The sequence below is a fragment of the Aegilops tauschii genome, chromosome 1 (genome assembly GCF_002575655.3).
Source record: "Aegilops tauschii subsp. strangulata cultivar AL8/78 chromosome 1, Aet v6.0, whole genome shotgun sequence".
In the NCBI taxonomy this organism is placed as follows: domain Eukaryota; kingdom Viridiplantae; phylum Streptophyta; class Magnoliopsida; order Poales; family Poaceae; genus Aegilops; species Aegilops tauschii.
The window spans coordinates 377,551,633-377,570,650 of NC_053035.3; the positions used below are offsets into that span (position 1 = coordinate 377,551,633).

A 19,018-nucleotide genomic window follows, 5' to 3' on the forward strand; every position below is an offset into this window, starting at 1 on the left:
GAAAGTACAGTGCCGCGAGGAGCGGTGAAAACCCTAGCCAATCCTCTCTCGTCCCCGCGCCTCCATTCTCGTCCCTCCACGCTATCCTCCCGCGCCTCCCTCATAGCCCCGGCGCGGCGCCGCCTCTACCACCTCCTCCTCTCTCTGCTTGCCTCCTCTCTCGCTCAAGAAGGCGGACCGAGCGGCGGCGGCATATTGTCCGTAGATGGAGAAGGCGGACACGAGCGGCGGCGCCATCTTGTCCGCGGATGGCAGACGTGTTTCTTGCCGCCGCCGCTGCTCCTCTCCCTCGCCTCCTCTGCGACGCTTCCTCCTCTTCTCTTCTCCCGCTCCAGTCATGGCGATGGCGGCCGGGCAGGGAAGCGGCGGCCGGGCCAGGCAGGGCGGCGGCGGCCGGGAACGGAGAAGCGGCCGGGCTGGGAGAGCGTCCTCGTCGCCTTCAACCTCCCCACGCGAGGTCCTGATTTTTTTTATTTAATCCCCACAGATACTCATTTCTGTTTGTTCAGATGCTATTTTATATTTTGCCTACAAGGTGTTTGACAATACTCCAACGTGGCTGCAGGATGACATTAGTCTGCAATTGTACTCAATGAACGATAGCAGTTTTGTTTGCAAATAGGTTCAGAAATTTGGTTTCCTGCACACATCATATCAGTAAGGCAATAGCTAGGCAAAGTGTTCTATTAAGATTTAGTCATGACGGGTCTGTTTTCCACTGTAGAGAGGAAAAAGTAGGGACGGTGAAGCCTTGGGTTACATGACAAATGCAAAAAACTTTTCAAACAGGTATACTTTTCTTCGTGTTTTTTGTATATGTATCTATGAGAATTATGCAGCAGTATCATATGGCAATTTGATTATATTCTCAGGTGTGCCTGCAATGGAACATTGGATTTCAGCAATATTATTGGTTCTGCATACAAGGGTACTATCAAATGGAGTTGAAATTGCAGCTGCGTTAAGTTTGGTGACATTTGCAAAGGATTGGTTGAAAGAACAGAGTCACCAACTCACCATACAGGAAAATGTAAGCTGTTACCGATAGCTTGAATAAATGTACACTGCTTAGTTCATATTTGATTCCAGTGCTTTAGCTTTCTTGGATAGTAGAGTTATTATAGAATAAATTTGTGTCAGTATAGACACAGAAACATACATATAGTTGTACAAGGATAGTAGAGTTATTATAGAATAAATTTCTGTCAGCATTTACCTTGACTTGGTTTATGTTTGATATGTAATCTGATTAATGGTTTACGGACTAACAACTATAAAATCTACTTTGATTTGCAAGGTACCCCCAATTTCCATACTTACGGTGTTTTTATTCTCCATTTAGTGCAGCTCCTTCCTAGATAATATTTCTTGGTTTGTTGTCGAGTCCTATATTTGCTTAAGTGACGAATAGACCAATTTCATCTACTATAGATATTTTTTTCCCAAAATGAAAAAGATTGACTTTGAGCATGGAATTAATAATCTATCTGCTAGAATTTATCAAGAATTATGTTTGTGTTGGATGTGCAGAATAGTAAAACCCGCAACAAAACATATATCTGGAAAAGTTTACGCCGTACTGATGGGTTAGTTATTCTGCTCTTATTCCATGTTAGTTAAGAAGCAGATGTTTCGTGTCGGTTCCGGTTATATGCCTAAATGTTTTTCGCCGCAGAAATAGGTCTTATATTTAATGCAACCTACTTTTTTCTCAAATAATGATATCTGCATCCCTTGATGTTGTAGGCCATGGCTTGACTGATTATGGCCAATTAGAGCATGTATATCTATATATCTTGCTTTTTTTTCTTTCTTCGGTTATGGCGACCCAGGATATTTGTTGGTGGTGTTGCAATGGTCATCTTGCTTATTCTTGTGTCTGCTACTACTTGTTTCTTGGTTCCTTACTACCACTTCTGGCCTCATGTATAGGGTTATGCTGTTGTGGGCTGGTCAAGCAGTGACCGGGTCATTGAGTTCCTGGTGTCCTTGGTTTACTGCAGGGTACCCTGGTGGCGACAACTCCTTGCCTTAGTTTACTGGACTGCAACTTGCCCAAACCATACCCTGATCCGCAACTCTACTTTTCTGTTCAATTTTTGCTCCTGGTGTGCTTTGGAACGTGGTCGCCTAGCGCAGCTTGCCCCCTTAGAGCCTAGCATAATTTGTATTGGAGCAGACTTTAATTAATTAGATGTGTGATGTGTCTGTTTACAAAATATTTGTTATTTTTTTGCAAGTTTATCATGTACCAGGGGCTACACATGCCTTGATAATAGCACCACAAATGTCCAGGTTCATATGCAGTTTTATTTTAGGCATAATAGCAACCTTATTTTATAGGGGAAGGTAAAAGAGCTTCCTGATCAGGCCTGATTAACCATTTTGTGATCTCTGTAATATGATATGGTTGTTGTTTTGAAGTTGATTACATTAGTCCCCTATTTATTTTGAAGGATCCTTCGTCCGTCTGATCATTTTTCCGTCTTCACAGGTTGTTCTCCTGTTTTTGACTGCATCCTTGCGCCGTCGTTACAAGCGATTTCCCTTCACTACAGCCCCTTTCATGTCGTTGTTACAAGAGATTTCACAGTTTCCCCTTGTTACCATGTTCTTCAGTTAAAATGCAGTTGTAGTGCTCCAAAGGTGAGACAATTTCAAATTCTACATCATCACTCTTTTCTTTCTGTTTTTCCTGTGCAGTTTTGAACTGTGTAAAGCCCATACGGTCAGACAAGAGCTTGTACATGTTTCTAGATATCTATTCGATGTGGTAATCAAGTGTTAACCTAATTTTGCAATCTCATAATATTAATTGTTGTGGTGTTAGATTTCTGTTTTACAAATAGTGGTTCCATATTTTGTTCCTATTATCTTTGCATAATTGTGTTGTCGAACCAATTTTCAGTTATTTTCTTTACTGTGGTTCGGATAAGTACATATTCAACGATGTTGGACATTGCGGTTGGTGGCTACATATTTCAAAGATCATCTGGGTTCGTATCAGTCATCTTTATCTTGAATTAGTGATATGCAATTTTTTGCAAGTACTATAAATTAGAGTGGTCCATTGTTTTCTTGATGGTAAAGCTGCTGCCTTGTGACCATGAGGTCACGGGTTCAAGTCCTGGAAACAGCCTCTTGCAGAAATGTAGGGAAAGGCTGCGTACAATAGACCCAAAGTGGTCGGACCCTTCCCCAGACCCTGCGCAAGCGGGAGCTACATGCACTGGGGCTGCCCATTGTTTTCTTGATGGGCATTTGATTATTCAGATTAGTGTTTTTTGCTATGCCCTGGTTTGGTCCTCTAGACAGGGCCAAACCTACTGATCTGCTAACATAATAAGCCTTGGGGTATGAAAGACTTGTGGTATGAAATAGTTCCATCCCATTTAAAGCATTGCTTTTTCAGTGTCTGCTCTGAAACTGAAACTGTTTTTAAACCTTGCTGTGAAGGGCAGAATGTCCATTGCAACACCATGGTTGAATCAGCCTTAATAGTTAAAAAGCATGGTTGTATTGCTCACTTATAAGGCGTTCTATTTTGTTTAAGTGCATTTAATCTATTTTCTCTTAATTTTTCAATCGGTGTGCATAAAGTTGTCTTATCTGATACATCATTGATTAAGAGTTTACAACTAATCTCAGAAGTATCGTCTATAATAATTTCTAATGGTGTTCATATATCCTGATGTGATATTGTGTGTTTTGGTGTCCACACCTTGGAGTACTTTATTCTGATTTTAGTCTACTTTCACTACTTCAAATAAGTTTCCTGTATTATGATTTTGGATGCACAACCTATTGATCAATTTTTTAAATAAGAAAGAATCAACATTCATGATGTTCTGCGGCTTTGAAGTATTTGTTATTACCCTGACCCTATTGCAATTGTTGCAGGCTAAACCTTGAAATCAAATGTAATTTTGAAGCCATTCTTGATTATTTTGCCAGCTGCGGTACATGATCAGAACTAAGGCGACAATGGCCAGACTATGTAAGTTATTCATTCAATGTTTTTCTACATCCCGATTAATGGGTAGTTCGGAGAGCGTTGTGTAATCTCTACTTTAATGAACTATATTATATCGGTTATTTTATTCTTCCTTTTTTTTATTCATTGGCTTTACTACTTTATAGACACCTACCAGAGGCTATAAGGAAAGTGAGCTTGAATTATGGTGCAGGATGTCAGTAAAACATGTGAATGGATTAAGAATTGTGTATGTAGATATTGATGCAAGTTGGTTGCATTTTAGAGATTAAACAACACTGAAAGAGGATGGCATACTTTGCATAAACTTGTGTAATATATCATTGTTATATTTCTGGGTCAGCATTGATTTTTTCTCCATTCAAAGAAATTGTTTGCTAAAAGGGGCAAATAACCATCTTATATTTCTAGATAATATTCAGATTCATTAAAATAGTGGTTTCAAGTGTGGCATTCAATACTAGAGTAATAAGGATTAAGGTACAGAACTTTGTATGTTGTGTAAGAATAAAACCATTTGTTTATCTTGCCAAGTTTCAGTATTATTACTTATGATATCATTCTACCAATTGATGATAAGACAATTGCCTAGAAAGAGCAGCGATAAGACAATGTACAAAGACACAATATAGTTATATTTTGCATTTCTAGGAAATTGCTGCTCATTGATATTTGTTTGAGCTTCTAATTTCTGTTTCCCCTAGAGTATTGTTAATGCTTTACCTTTTATATTATATAGTTCAAGCACTCAGAAGAACTCTTGTCGTAGGTCTGGTGCATAGATTTAATTGATACATTGCCAGTTTGGACAACACCTTCAAACATTATCTCGGAAAGAGTTCATCTGGTAATGACAACGTCGAACATACAATTGATGATAAAACGATTATGCAGCCATTCTTGCACGCCATTAAAGAACTTTTATATGACCTAAATGTTTTCTTTTCTAATTCGAAAAAACTGCCTTATTACCTGATTTCTGAAGTTTGGGTTGTATCAATATTTTTTTGCTTTTATATTGATGGACAGTGGAGTAACTCCGTGCTTACCTGTTCCTATAATAACCTTTATGATATGCCAATACATTCATATAATATCCTTTTTACATAATCATATTGTCTCTTTTCTTGGCAGCACAACAAGACTTGGATGGAAAGGCCTTTCTGCCCCAGCACAACATAACTCCTGGGGTCATATTCGGCCTCCCAAGGTCCTACTAGGGTTGTTCTTTCTAAGGGTGAAGCATTGCCTGTTGTGCCAATGGTAGGATGATACCTATTCTCAAATTTATATTCTAACAAGGAATGGGTTATTTACAAATCGTATGTTTCATTTGTTTCAGCCGGGCAAAAGGAATAGCTCTTTTGAAGGACAAAATGCTGTAACTCTCTTCATATACAAGATAGAACTTATGACTTCAATTCCGGTATAATTTCACCACTTGCGCCTGTGGCGCAATGGGTCATATATTCTCTGAGGTTCCCTAATGTTCCTGAAAGCTGCCCTCATGTTTGCTAATGTTTGATTTGTGCTGTCGCAAGTAGCTTTTGTTTGCACTACTGGACGAACTATGTTGAGCTTTACTTCTAGGAGGCAAATTACTCTTTAGCTTAAACAGATACTTAGATTTTACAGGACATTTTACATGGCTCTTTGATCACATCTCCTGGTATTTTGGGTCTTTCAGGTGATAGAAATAGCCAGATGGGTCACGAAAACATCGTGAAGATGGTGAGATATTGCAAGGAGTCTGATCCGTTCTGAGGAATGCTTGTCTTTGAGTACCAGCCAAATGGGACCCTCTACGGTAAGTCGATATGGTCTTGGCACTGCAACCTTGTGCATATGATGCCATTTGACTGAAAACATCTTAGCTTTGTTTGTGGTCTTTTTGGGGTTTCAGATGGGAAAGGATGTTAACTATCTTGGCCATGGCGGGCGAAGATTGTGCTCAGCATCGCGCGCATTCTAATGCACTTCACAGTGAGCCGATGGCTCTGTTCGCGCTCCCCGTGTTGACGGCCAGTTCGGTCTATTAGTTATAACATGGCTTCTTCACTGCAGTTGACAACGAAGACTGCAGGGTGAAAACCCCACATCAAATTTATTGATTAGTAAAGTCATATACAAAAGATTTGCAAAGGTTAGAGAGTCAGCTAGCTATAACAGAGAGTCAATCCATATTGCAAACTGTTGTGGGTACTTGGCTTTCACCCTATGCAAGTGCAGGGTGACCTCATGCCTAAATTTGCTTCTCCAGGATCTAAAAGATGGCAACACATTCTGAAAAATAGCTTCATTTCTCTCTTTCCAAATGTGCCAGGCAGCTAGAATAACAACCTCAGTGAAGAATGGGTGACCAAGCTGCTGCTTTGTCAACATAAAACTCTGCTCAATGGAGTTACCCTGCTGCCAGTGAATCTGTAGATAGTTCCATATCCTGATGCTAAAGTTGCAGCCAAAAAAGAGATGCATCCAATCCTCAGTGCACCTTGTGGGACACAACACACAGTGAGACATTCTCCAAAAAAAAAAACACGCACAGTGAAAGACATCAGTGACATTCCAGTGTCGTCTGCGAAGCATGTCTCTGGTATTTAGTCTATCACTGAAAAGCAGCCAAGCATGGTATTTTCAATTTAAATCATGTAAGTGTGGTTTGTCATGGATGTGATACTCCGTGCTGCAATCATTTGGCAATCATTCTTGCCACGAAGAAATTTGTAGAGATTACCACCTTTGAGAAGGTTAAAAGATACAATATGTTCTCCTCGAGTAAAATTAGTTCTGCGCATTCTGAAATAGAAGTTATGTCTTGCAACTTCTGGTCACTGCTCTTTGCTATAAGAATCATTGGTTGTTCAGGTAAAAAAAAGAATCATTGGTTGTAATGAGCATTCATAGGGCATATTGTGGTGTTTAAAATCTGCATAGTCAGTTGCTCTTTTATTTCTTTATTGCAGCTACCATCCCATATTAAATCCCTTTGCATGTATTGACTATTTGTTCTGGATTCTGGTCAAAACAAAAACATTAATGCGGAAAAACACGTGGGCAAACACAGTAAGATACAAAGATACACGAGAGGGGAAATCGAGGGAAATGCGGAAGAACACGTGGGCAAACACAAAGATACAAAGGGGTAAACGATGAAACCTATCTAGCCTCGATTACCCGGCAACAAACCCCAACGGGAGAGCCTCCGGATCTCACGAGCCAAACCAATCTCACCCTTGTTGAAACCGCTTCCTCTCACCGGCCGGTCCACCGATCCAATAGAACCTCGCAAGGAAGATTGACTAGATCTACTTGAATCTCACAAGAGAAAGAGTAGCTTCTATGAAAGATTCATCTCCAAAGGAGGTCAAGGTAGGTTCCACACATGGGGGAAAGTCTGAACCCTAGGGGGTATTTATAGTACTAGGGACGAAGGGGTAGGTGGAAGTGGAGATACATGGGCCAATGGCCACTAGTAGAAAAAAACCCATTTGTCCCGGTTTCAGAGGACTAAAGGGTCGGTACTAAAGGCCACTTTTTTAGTCCCGGTTTATATACGAACCGGGACTAAAGTCCCTCCACGTGGCCGGTGTCTGGAGCTTCATTTTTTAAATCCTTCACGCAAGGGGGGGGGGTCGTTTATGCGTCTCCGTCAGGGACTACTACTGCTACATGATGCAAACACGTCCTGCGATATTTAACCCCATACTATACGGAGGATGTCTGTTCCAGCAGTGTGTGTGTGTGGGGGGGGGGGGGGGGGTGGGGGGGGGGTCGACATGTACATAAAGATCGAGGGATGCAGGTTAAAATGGATTAGGAACCACCAGGCTGAGCTACGTGCCGACTTATACCAAGGTGTTGTCGATAGCATCACGGCAGGGGAGACACGAGTGAGCTCTATTGGCACTAGGACTGTTCTCCCATGGTCACTCCAGGGGGCTTCCGTGACATGAAGCAGAGGCATATGGACGCCATGGCATTGGTGCAGACGTACGGCAAGCCTGCCATCTTCCTGACGATGACCTGCAACCCAAACTGGCAGGAGATACAGGATGAGTTGTTTCCAGGCCAAACCCCGCAGGACCAACCAGATCTTGTGGCCCGAGTGTTCAAGTCCAAGCTGGAGACAATGAAAGATATGCTGACGAAGAAAAATATACTAGGCGTTGTGAAGGCGTACATATATGTGGTAGAGTTCCAGAAGAGGGGCCTCCCGCATGCCCATTTCCTGTTGATTATGGATTCGAGATATAAGCTTCTTGTGCCAGAGCAGTACGATCGTCTCATATCTGCCGACCTCCCAGACAAGCATAAGTACCCGGAGCTCTACGCCATGGTCGTGAAGCATATGATGCACGGCCCATGTGGGTCCTGAACCCCAACAACGTGTGCATGCAAGAGGGCTTGTGCAAATGCAGGTACCCATGGGATTTCAACGAGACCACCATACAGGGCAAGGACTCCTACCCTGTTTACCGAAGAAGGAAAGACGGTCGCTCAACGAAGGTCCGCCGTAAAATGCTAGACAACAAATGGGTTGTTCCTTACAACCCTTACCTCCTACGGATGTTCAACTGCCACATCAATGTGGAGGTGCGCTCTTGCATTAAGGCCGTCAAGTACCTGTATAAGTACATATACAAGGGTCATGATCAGACTTTGTTCAATATCGACCAACCTGACGCCCAAGGCAACATAGATGAGATCAAGAGATTTATCGACACAAGGTGGGTAACTCCACCAGAGGCGATGTGGAGGATATTCGGCTTCACCCTTTGTGAGAACCACCTGGCGGTCCTGCTGTTGCCGCTACATCTCCCAAACATGCACAAGGTCACATTCAAAGCGGGAGAGAACCTGAATGACGTCCTCGCCAATGATAACTCATCAAAGTCTATGTTGACGGAGTATTTCGTGGCTAACCAAGAGCACGTGTGGGCTCGAGATATTCTGTACAAGGACTTCCCACGAAGTTTCACTTGGCAAAGAACAAATAATTGGTAGGAAAGGGTACAAGGTTACCAAGTAGGCCGAATCGTGTCAGCCAATCCCGCCGAGGGGGAGCGGTACTTTCTAAGGGTGCTTCTAAACCACGTACCAGGCTCAGTGTCCTTCGAAGACCTAAAAACTATGGATGGTGTGTTGTGTGATACCTTCCGTGAGGCCGCCGAGAGGAGGGGTCTCATCGAGTCCGACAACACGCTCGACGAGTGTCCGACGGAGTCCGAGCTGTGGGCCATGCTGATTTCGCTCAGGAGGCTCTTTGCAACAATCTTGGTATTTTGCAAGCCTGGCGACGTTCGCGGTCTTTGGGATAGGCACCTTGAGGCGATGTCTGACGACTACAGGCGACATCACACATGCCCAATCATGGTGGAGCAGATGGTGTTGCTTGATATTAGGGGAATGCTGCAGTCCATGGGAAAGGACATAAAGTTGTTCCCTCTTCCGGACATCGATGATACTTATGACAACATAGAAGGCGAGGCTCGGGAGGTCATCGAGGAAACCACTATCGAGGTTGCCGAGGACGAAAAATCCCTGGAGTCCTCACTAAACCCTGAGCAGAGGAAAGCCTATGACGAGATAGTAGCATCAATTGACGACGGCGAAGGGAGCGTCTTCTTCGTCGATGGCCCGGGAGGCACTGGGAAGACCTTCCTGTACAGGGCGTTGCTCGCTAGGGTTCGAGCTGCGAAAAAGGTCGCTGTGGCCACTGCGACATCGGGTGTCGCCGCTTCTATAATGCCTGGAGGCAGGACGGCCCACTCGAGGTTCAAGATCCCACTCAACATTGAAGAAGGGGCATCGTGCAACTTCACCAAGTAGAGTGGGACAGCCAAGCTGCTGATGAAGGAAATATGCCCTAGAGGCAATAATAAAGTTGTTATTTATATTTCCTTATATCATGATAAATGTTTATTATTCATGCTATAATTGTATTAACTGGAAACTTAGTACATGTGTAAATACATAGACAAAACAGAGTGTCCCTAGTATGCCTCTACTTGACTAGCTCGTTAATCAAAGATGGTTAAGTTTCCTAGCCATAGACATGTGTTGTCATTTGATGAACGGGATCACATCATTAGAGAATGATGTGATGGACAAGACCCATCTGTTAGCTTAGCACTATGATCATTTAGTTTATTGCTATTGCTTTCTTCATGACTTATACATGTTCCTATGACTATGAGATTATGCAACTCCCGAATACTGGAGGAACGCTTAGTGTGCTATCAAACGTCACAACGTAACTGGGTGATTATAAAGATGCTCTACAGGTGTCTCCGATGGTGTTTGTTGAGTTGGCATAGATCAAGATTAGGATTTGTCACTCCGATTGTCGGAGAGGTATCTCTGGGCCCTCTCGGTAATGCACATTACTATAAGCCTTGCAAGCAATGTGACTAATGATTTAGTTACGGGATGATCCATTACGGAACGAGTAAAGAGACTTGCCGGTAACAAGATTGAACTAGGTATGGTGATACCGACGATCGAATCTCGGGCAAGTAACATACCGATGACAAAGGATCAGATACGGAGCCAAAAACCTAATTCCACCGCCGCAACCTTCTGTACCCACGAGATCCCATCTTGGGGCCTGTTCCGGAGCTCCGCCGGAGGGGGCATCGATCACGGAGGGCTTCTACATCAACACCATAGCCCCTCCGATGAAGTGTGAGTAGTTTACCTCAGACCTTCGGGTCCATAGTTATTAGCTAGATGGCTTCTTCTCTCTTTTTGGATCTCAATACAATGTTCTCCCCCTCTCTCGTGGAGATCTATTCGATGTAATCTTCTTTTGCGGCGTGTTTGTTGAGACCGATGAATTGTGGGTTTATGATCAAGTTTATCTATGAACAATATTTGAATCTCTGAATTCTTTTATGTATGATTGGTTATCTTTGCAAGTCTCTTTGAATTATCAGTTTGGTTTGGCCTACTAGATTGATCTTTCTTGCAATGGGAGAAGTGCTTAGCTTTGGGTTCAATCTTGCGGTGTCCTTTCCCAGTGACAGTAGGGGCAGCAAGGCACGTATTGTATTGTTGCCATCGAGGATAACAAGATGGTTTTTTTTATCATATTGCATGAATTTATCCCTCTACATCATGTCATCTTGCTTAAGGCGTTACTCTGTTCTTATGAACTTAATACTCTAGATGCATGCTGGATAGCGGTCGATGTGTGGAGTAATAGTAGTAGATGCAGGCAGGAGTCGGTCTACTTGTCTCGGACGTGATGCCTATATACATGATCATACCTAGATATTCTCATAACTATGCTCAATTCTGTCAATTGCTCAACAGTAATTTGTTCACCCACCGTAAAATACTTATGCTCTTGAGAGAAGCCACTAGTGAAATCTATGGCCCCCGGGTCTATCTTCATCATATTAATCTTCCAATACTTAGTTATTTCCTTTGCTTTTTTACTTTGCTTTTATTTTACTTTGCATCTTTATCACAAAAATACCAAAAATATTATCCTATCATATCTATCAGATCTCACTCTCGTAAGTGACCGTGAAGGGATTGACAACCCCTTATCGCGTTGGTTGCGAGGATTTATTTGTTTTGTGTAGGTGTGAGGGACTCGCGCGTAGCCTCCTACTGGATTGATACCTTGGTTCTCAAAAACTGAGGGAAATACTTACGCTACTTTGCTGCATCATCCTTTCCTCTTCAAGGGAAAATCAACGCAGTGCTCAAGAGGTAGCAAGAAGGATTTCTGGCGCCGTTGCCGGGGAGGTCTACGCAAAAGTCAACATACCAAGTACCCATCACAATCCCTTATCTCCCGCATTACATTATTTGCCATTTTCCTCTCGTTTTCCTCTCCCCCACTTCACCCTTGCCATTTTATTCGCCCTTTTTCCGTTCGCCTTGATGTCTTTCTTGGCTCGTTTTCTCGCTTGGTTGAAATAGTTGAGTATTTATTCCTAAACAGAGAAGCTAAGATATATGGATCCTCATCCGCTTGCCAATATTTTTAAGAGATCCAATTATGATGAACCAATTGCTAGTGAGTTTTGTGCACTAGATTATCTTTATGAAGTTTTGCTTGAAATTTGTGAATCTGAAAATTGTGATGAAGAAATTTATGAAGATATTCACGATAATTCCTTGAATAAAAAGCATGATTGCAATAATTTTATTATAAATTCTCTTGATGTCAATTGTGCTAATATTATGCAAAACCCTAAGCTTGGGGATGCTAGTTTTGCTATGTCTACTACTTGTTGCAATGATCATGATTGGGGTGATTCTTCTTACAATCTTGAAAATTTATTTATGCCCCATGATGAATATAAGATTGATAATAGTGTTTTCAATAATATTGAAAGTGGGTTTGGAAGAGTGTCAACTTTAGATCCCACATATTTGGATAATATTCAATCTTATGAAATTTTTGATAAAAGTGGGCTTGGAGAAATCATGACTTTAGTTAAGGACAATCCCACTATTTTGGAAGAGTGTCAAGTTCGCATGCATGTGGATCGTGTTGAGAATATGTTATGTGATAGCTATATTGTTGAATTTTCTTATGATCCTACATGTAATTATTATGAGAGAGGAAAATATGGTTATAGAAATTTTCATGTTACTAAATTACCTCTCGTTATGTTGACATTGCTATTGTTCCTTTCCGCTTCCTTGCATATGCTAGTTTTTGCTTGCTATGATAATTTGTTTTTCTATAAGATGCCTATGCATAGGAAGTATGTTAGACTTAGATGTGTTTGTCACGTGTTTTATGATGCTCTCTTTGTGCTTCAATTCTTGTCTTTCATGTGAGCATCATTAAAATTATCAATGTCTAGCTAAAAGGCTTTAAAGAAAAGCGCTTGTTGGGAGACAACCCAATATTTTTCCTTTATGTTTTTGAATAAATATTTGTTCTAGCCTCTGGTTAGATGTGTTTTTATGTTTTAATTAGTGTTTGTGCCAAGTTAAACCTATAGGATCTTCTTGGATGATAGTTATTTGATCTTGCTGTAATTTCCAGAAACTTTCTGTTCACGAAAATAATTGTCAAAAATCACCAGAACGTGATAAAATACTGATTCCAATTTCTTCTGATCAATAAAAAAATTGTCTAGGTCGTCCTATTTTGGCTGATTTTTTGGAGTTCCAGAAGTTTTCGTTAGTTACAGATTACTACAGACTGTTCTGTTTTTGACAGATTCTGTTTTTCGTGTGTTGTTTGCTTATTTTGATGAATCTATGGCTAGTAAAAATAGTTTATAAACCATAGAGAAGTTGGAATACAGTTGTTTTAACACCAATATAAATAAAGAATGAGTTCATTACAGCACCTTGAAGTGGTCTTTTGTTTTCTTTCGCTAACGGAGCTCACGAGATTTTCTGTTGAGTTTTGTGTTGTGAAGTTTTCAAATTTTGGGTGAAAGATTTGATGGATTATGGAACAAGGAATGGCAAGAGCCTAAGCTTGGGGATGCCCATGGCGCCCCCAAGATAATCTAAGGACACCATAAAGCCAAAGCTTGGGGATGCCCCGGAAGGCATCCCCTCTTTCGTCTACTTCCATCGGTAACTTTACTTGGAGCTATATTTTTATTCACCACATGATATGTGTTTTGCTTGGAGCGTCTTGTATGATTTGAGTCTTTATTTTTTGTTTACCACAACCATCCTTGCTGTACACACCTTTCGAGAGAGCCATACATGATTTTGAATTTGTTAGAATACTCTATGTGCTTCGCTTATATCTTTTGAGTTATATAGTTTTGCTCTAGTGCTTCACTTATATCTTTTAGAGCACGTTGGTGGATTTGTTTTATAGAAACTATTGATCTCTCATGCTTCACTTAGATTATTTTGAGAGTCTTATATAGCATGGTAATTTGCTTAAATAATCCTAATATGCTTGGTATTCAAGATTAGTAAAAACTTTCTTATGAGTGTGTTGAATACTATGAGAAGTTTGATGCTTGATAATTGTTTTGAGATATGAAGATGGTGATATTAGAGTCATGCTAGTTGAGTAGTTGTGAATTTGAGAAATACTTGTGTTAAAGTTTGTGATTCCCGTAGCATGCACGTATGGTGAATCGTTATGTGATGAAGTCGCAGCATAATTTATTTATTGATTGTCTTCCTTATGAGTGGCGGTCGGGGACGAGCGATGGTCTTTTCCTACCAATCTATCCCCCTAGGAGCATGCGCGTAATACTTTTCTTTGATGTAGATTTTTGCAATAAGTATATGAGTTCTTTATGACTAATGTTGAGTCCATGGATTATACGCACTCTTCTTCCTTCCACCATTGCTAGCCTCTCTAATACCGCATACTTTTCGCCGGTATCATATACCCACCATAAACCTTCCTCAAAACAGCCACCATACCTACCTATCATGGCATTTCCATAGCCATTCCGAGATATATTGCCATGCAACTTTCCACCGTTCCGTTTATTATGACACGCTCCATCATTGTCATATTGCTTTGCATGATCATGTAGTTGACATCGTATTTGTGGCAAAGCCACCGTTCATAATTCTTTCATACATGTCACTCTTGATTCATTGCATATCCCGGTACACCGTCGGAGGCATTCATATAGAGTCATATTTTGTTCTAAGTATCGAGTTGTAATTGTTGAGTTGTAAGAAAATAAAAGTGTGATTATCTTCATTTTTAGAGCATTGTCCCAAGTGAGGAAAGGATGATGGAGACTATGATTCCCCCACAAGTCGGGATGAGACTCCGGACGAAAAAAAAGAGGCCATAAAAAAGAAGGAAAAGGCCCAAATAAAAAAAATGAGAGAAAAAGAGAGAAGGGACAATGTTACTATCCTTTTACCACACTTGTGCTTCAAAGTAGCACCATGATCTTCATGATAGAGAGTCTCTCATTTTGTCACTTTCATATACTAGTGCGAATTTTTCATTATAGAACTTGGCTTGTATATTCCAATGATGGGCTTCCTCAAAATGCCCTAGGTCTTCGTGAGCAAGCGAATTGGATGCACACCCACTTAGTTTCTTTTGTTGAGCTTTCATATACTTATAGCTCTAGTGCATCTGTTGCATGGCAATCCCTACTCACTCACATTGATATCTATTGATGGGCATCTTCATAGCCCGTTGATACGCCTAGTTGATGTGAGACTATCTTCTCCCTTTTTGTCTTCTCCACAACCACCATTCTATTCCACATATAGTGCTATGTCCATGGCTCACGCTCATGTATTGCGTGAAGATTGAAAAAGTTTGAGAACGTCAAAAGTATGAAACAATTGCTTCGCTTGTCATCGGGGTTGTGCATGATTTAAATACTTTGTGTGGTGAAGATAGAGCATAGCCAGACTATATGATTTTGTAGGGATAACTTTCTTTGGCCATGTTATTTTGAGAAGACATAATTGCTTTGTTAGTATGCTTGAAGTATTATTATTTTTATGTCAATATTAAACTTTTGTCTTGAATCTTTCGGATATGAATATTCATACCACAATTAAGAAGAATTACATTGAAATTATGCCAAGTAGCACTCCGCATAAAAAATTCTGTTTTTATCATTTACCTACTCGAGGACGAGCAGGAATTAAGCTTGGGGATGCTTGATACGTCTCCAACGTATCTATAATTTTTGATTGCTCCATGCTATATTATCTACTGTTTTGGAAATTATTGGGCTTTATTATTCACTTTTATATTATTTTTGGGACTAACCTATTAACCGGAGGCCCAGCCCAGAATTGCTGTTTTTTGCCTATTTCAGAGTTTCGCAGAAAAGGAATATCAAACGGAGTCCAAACGGAATGAAACCTTCGGGAACGTGGTTTTCAGAACGAATATGATCCAGGGGACTTGGACCCTCCGTCAAGAAATAAAGGAGGAGGCCATGAGGTAGGGGGGCGCGCCTACCCCCCCAGGGCGCGCCCTCCACCCTCGTGGGCCCCCTGTTGCTCCACCGACGTACTCCTTCCTCCTATATATACCTACGTCCCCCCAAACGATCAGATACGGAGCCAAAAACCTAATTCCACCGCCGCAACCTTCTGTACCCACGAGATCCCATCTTGGGGCCTGTTCCGGAGCTCCGCCGGAGGGGGCATCGATCACGGAGGGCTTCTACATCAACACCATAGCCCCTCCGATGAAGTGTGAGTAGTTTACCTCAGACCTTCGGGTCCATAGTTATTAGCTAGATGGCTTCTTCTCTCTTTTTGGATCTCAATACAATGTTCTCCCCCTCTCTCGTGGAGATCTATTCGATGTAATCTTCTTTTGCGGTGTGTTTGTTGAGACCGATGAATTGTGGGTTTATGATCAAGTTTATCTATGAACAATATTTGAATCTCTGAATTCTTTTATGTATGATTGGTTATCTTTGCAAGTCTCTTTGAATTATCAGTTTGGTTTGGCCTACTAGATTGATCTTTCTTGCAATGGGAGAAGTGCTTAGCTTTGGGTTCAATCTTGCGGTGTCCTTTCCCAGTGACAGTAGGGGCAGCAAGGCACGTATTGTATTGTTGCCATCGAGGATAACAAGATGGGGTTTTTATCATATTGCATGAATTTATCCCTCTACATCATGTCATCTTGCTTAAGGCGTTACTCTGTTCTTATGAACTTAATACTCTAGATGCATGCTGGATAGCGGTCGATGTGTGGAGTAATAGTAGTAGATGCAGGCAGGAGTCGGTCTACTTGTCTCGGACGTGATGCCTATATACATGATCATACCTAGATATTCTCATAACTATGCTCAATTCTGTCAATTGCTCAACAGTAATTTGTTCACCCACCGTAAAATACTTATGCTCTTGAGAGAAGCCACTAGTGAAACCTATGGCCCCCGGGTCTATCTTCATCATATTAATCTTCCAATACTTAGTTATTTCCTTTGCCTTTTTTACTTTGCTTTTATTTTACTTTGCATCTTTATCACAAAAATACCAAAAATAATATCCTATCATATCTATCAGATCTCACTCTCGTAAGTGACCGTGAAGGGATTGACAACCCCTTATCGCGTTGGTTGCGAGGATTTATTTGTTTTGTGTGGGTAAGAGGGACTCGCGCGTAGCCTCCTACTGGATTGATACCTTGGTTCTCAAAAACTGAGGGAAATACTTACGCTACTTTGCTGCATCACCCTTTCCTCTTCAAGGGAAAACCAACGCAGTGCTCAAGAGGTAGCAAGCCCTACGCCGGTAACTTCATCATCACCGTCACCACGTCGTCGTGCTGACGGAACTCTCCCTCGGCCTCAGCTGGATCTAGAGTTCGAGGGACGTCACCAAGCTGAACGTGTGCAGATTGCGGAGGTGCCGTGCGTTCGGTACTTGATAGGTTGGATCGCGAAGACATTCGACTGCATCAACCGCGTTACTAAACGCTTTCGCTTTCGGTCTACGAGGGTACGTGGACACACTCTCCCCGCTCGTTGCTATGCTTCTCCTAGATAGATCTTGCATGATCGTAGGCAATTTTTTTGAAATACTACGTTCCCCAACAGTGGCATCCGAGCCAGGTCTACGCATAGATGTTATATGCACGAGTAGAACACAAAGAGTTGTGGGCGATAATAGTCATACTGCTTACCAGCATGTCATACTTTGATTCGGCGGTATTGTTGGATGAAGCGGCCAAGACCGACATTACATGACCGCATTCATGAGACTGGTTCTATCGCCGTGCTTTGCACACAGGTGGCTAGTGGGTGTCTGTTTCTCCAACTTTAGTTGAATCGAGTGTGACTACGTCTGGTCCTTGTTGAAGGTTAAAACAACACACTTGATGAAAAATCGTTGTGGTTTTGATGCGTAGGTAAGAACGGTTCTTGCTAGAAGCCCGTAGCAGTCACGTAAAACTTGCAACAACAAGGTAGAAGACGTCTAACTTGTTTTTGCAGGGCATGTTGTGATGTGATATGGGCAAGACGTGATGAGATATAAATTGTTATATGAGATGATCATGTTCTGTAAAGTTATCGGCAACTGGCAGGAGCCTTATGGTTGTCTCTTTATTGCATAAGATGCAAGCGCCATGTAATTGCTTTACTTTATCGCTATGCGATAGCAATAGTTGCAAAAAGCAATAGTTGGCGAGACGACCATGTGACGACACGTTGATAGAGATCAAGATGATGGAGATGATGGTGTCATTGTTGGAAATATGCCCTAGAGGCAATAATAAAATGGTTATTATTATATTTCCTTGTTCATAATAATTGTCTATTGTTCATGCTATAATTGTGTTATCCGGAAATCGTAATACATGTGTGAATACATAGACCATAACATGTCCCTAGTGAGCCTCTAGTTGACTAGCTCATTGATCAATAGATGGTTACGGTTTCCTAACCATGGACATTGGATGTCATTGATAACGGGATCACATCATTAGGAGAATGATGTGATGGACAAGACCCAATCCTAAGCATAGCACTAGATCGTGTAGTTCGTTTGCTGAAGCTTTTCTAATGTCAAGTATCATTTCCTTAGACCATGAGATCGTGCAACTCCCGGACACCGTAGGAATGCTTTGGGTGTACCAAACATCACAATGTAACTGGGTGACTATAAAGGTGCACTACAGGTATCTCCGAAAGTGTCTGTTGGGTTGGCACGGATCGAGACTGGGATTTGTCACTCCGTATGACGGAGAGGTATCTCTGGGCCCACTTGGTATTGCATCATCATAATGAGCTCAATGTGACTAAGTAGTTAGTCATGGGATCATGCATTACGGAACGAGTAAAGTGACTTGCCGGTAACGAGATTGAACGAGCTATTGGGATACCGACGATCGAATCTCGGGCAAGTAACGTACCGATTGGCAAAGGGAATTGTATACGGGATTGATTGAATCCTCGACATCGTGGTTCATCCGATGAGATCATCGTGGAACATGTGGGAGCCAACATGGGTATCCAGATCCCGCTGTTGGTTATTGGCTAGAGAGGTGTCTCGGTCATGTCTGCATGATTCCCGAACCCGTAGGGTCTAGACACTTAAGGTTCGATGACGCTAGGGTTATAAGGA

The 19,018-nt window shown here is 41.7% G+C and overlaps 1 long non-coding RNA gene across 11 annotated transcripts; it reads left to right on the plus strand.

The window, feature by feature from the left end:
* Nucleotides 1–6,815, plus strand: LOC109747210 (uncharacterized). 11 transcript variants are annotated; one of them, XR_012183550.1, is made up of 13 exons: nucleotides 57–457; nucleotides 566–657; nucleotides 725–789; nucleotides 873–1,030; nucleotides 1,531–1,586; nucleotides 2,495–2,646; nucleotides 2,909–2,996; nucleotides 3,901–3,997; nucleotides 4,764–4,841; nucleotides 5,129–5,257; nucleotides 5,337–5,472; nucleotides 5,682–5,801; nucleotides 5,898–6,285. It is a non-coding gene; the product is annotated as an uncharacterized lncRNA (long non-coding RNA). The 11 variants fall into 11 exon arrangements; XR_012183549.1 differs by having other exon boundaries at nucleotides 566–622; XR_012183552.1 differs by lacking the exons at nucleotides 566–657; nucleotides 1,531–1,586 and having other exon boundaries at nucleotides 1–457; nucleotides 5,898–6,137; nucleotides 6,255–6,815.
* Nucleotides 6,816–19,018: the final 12,203 nt, after the last annotated feature.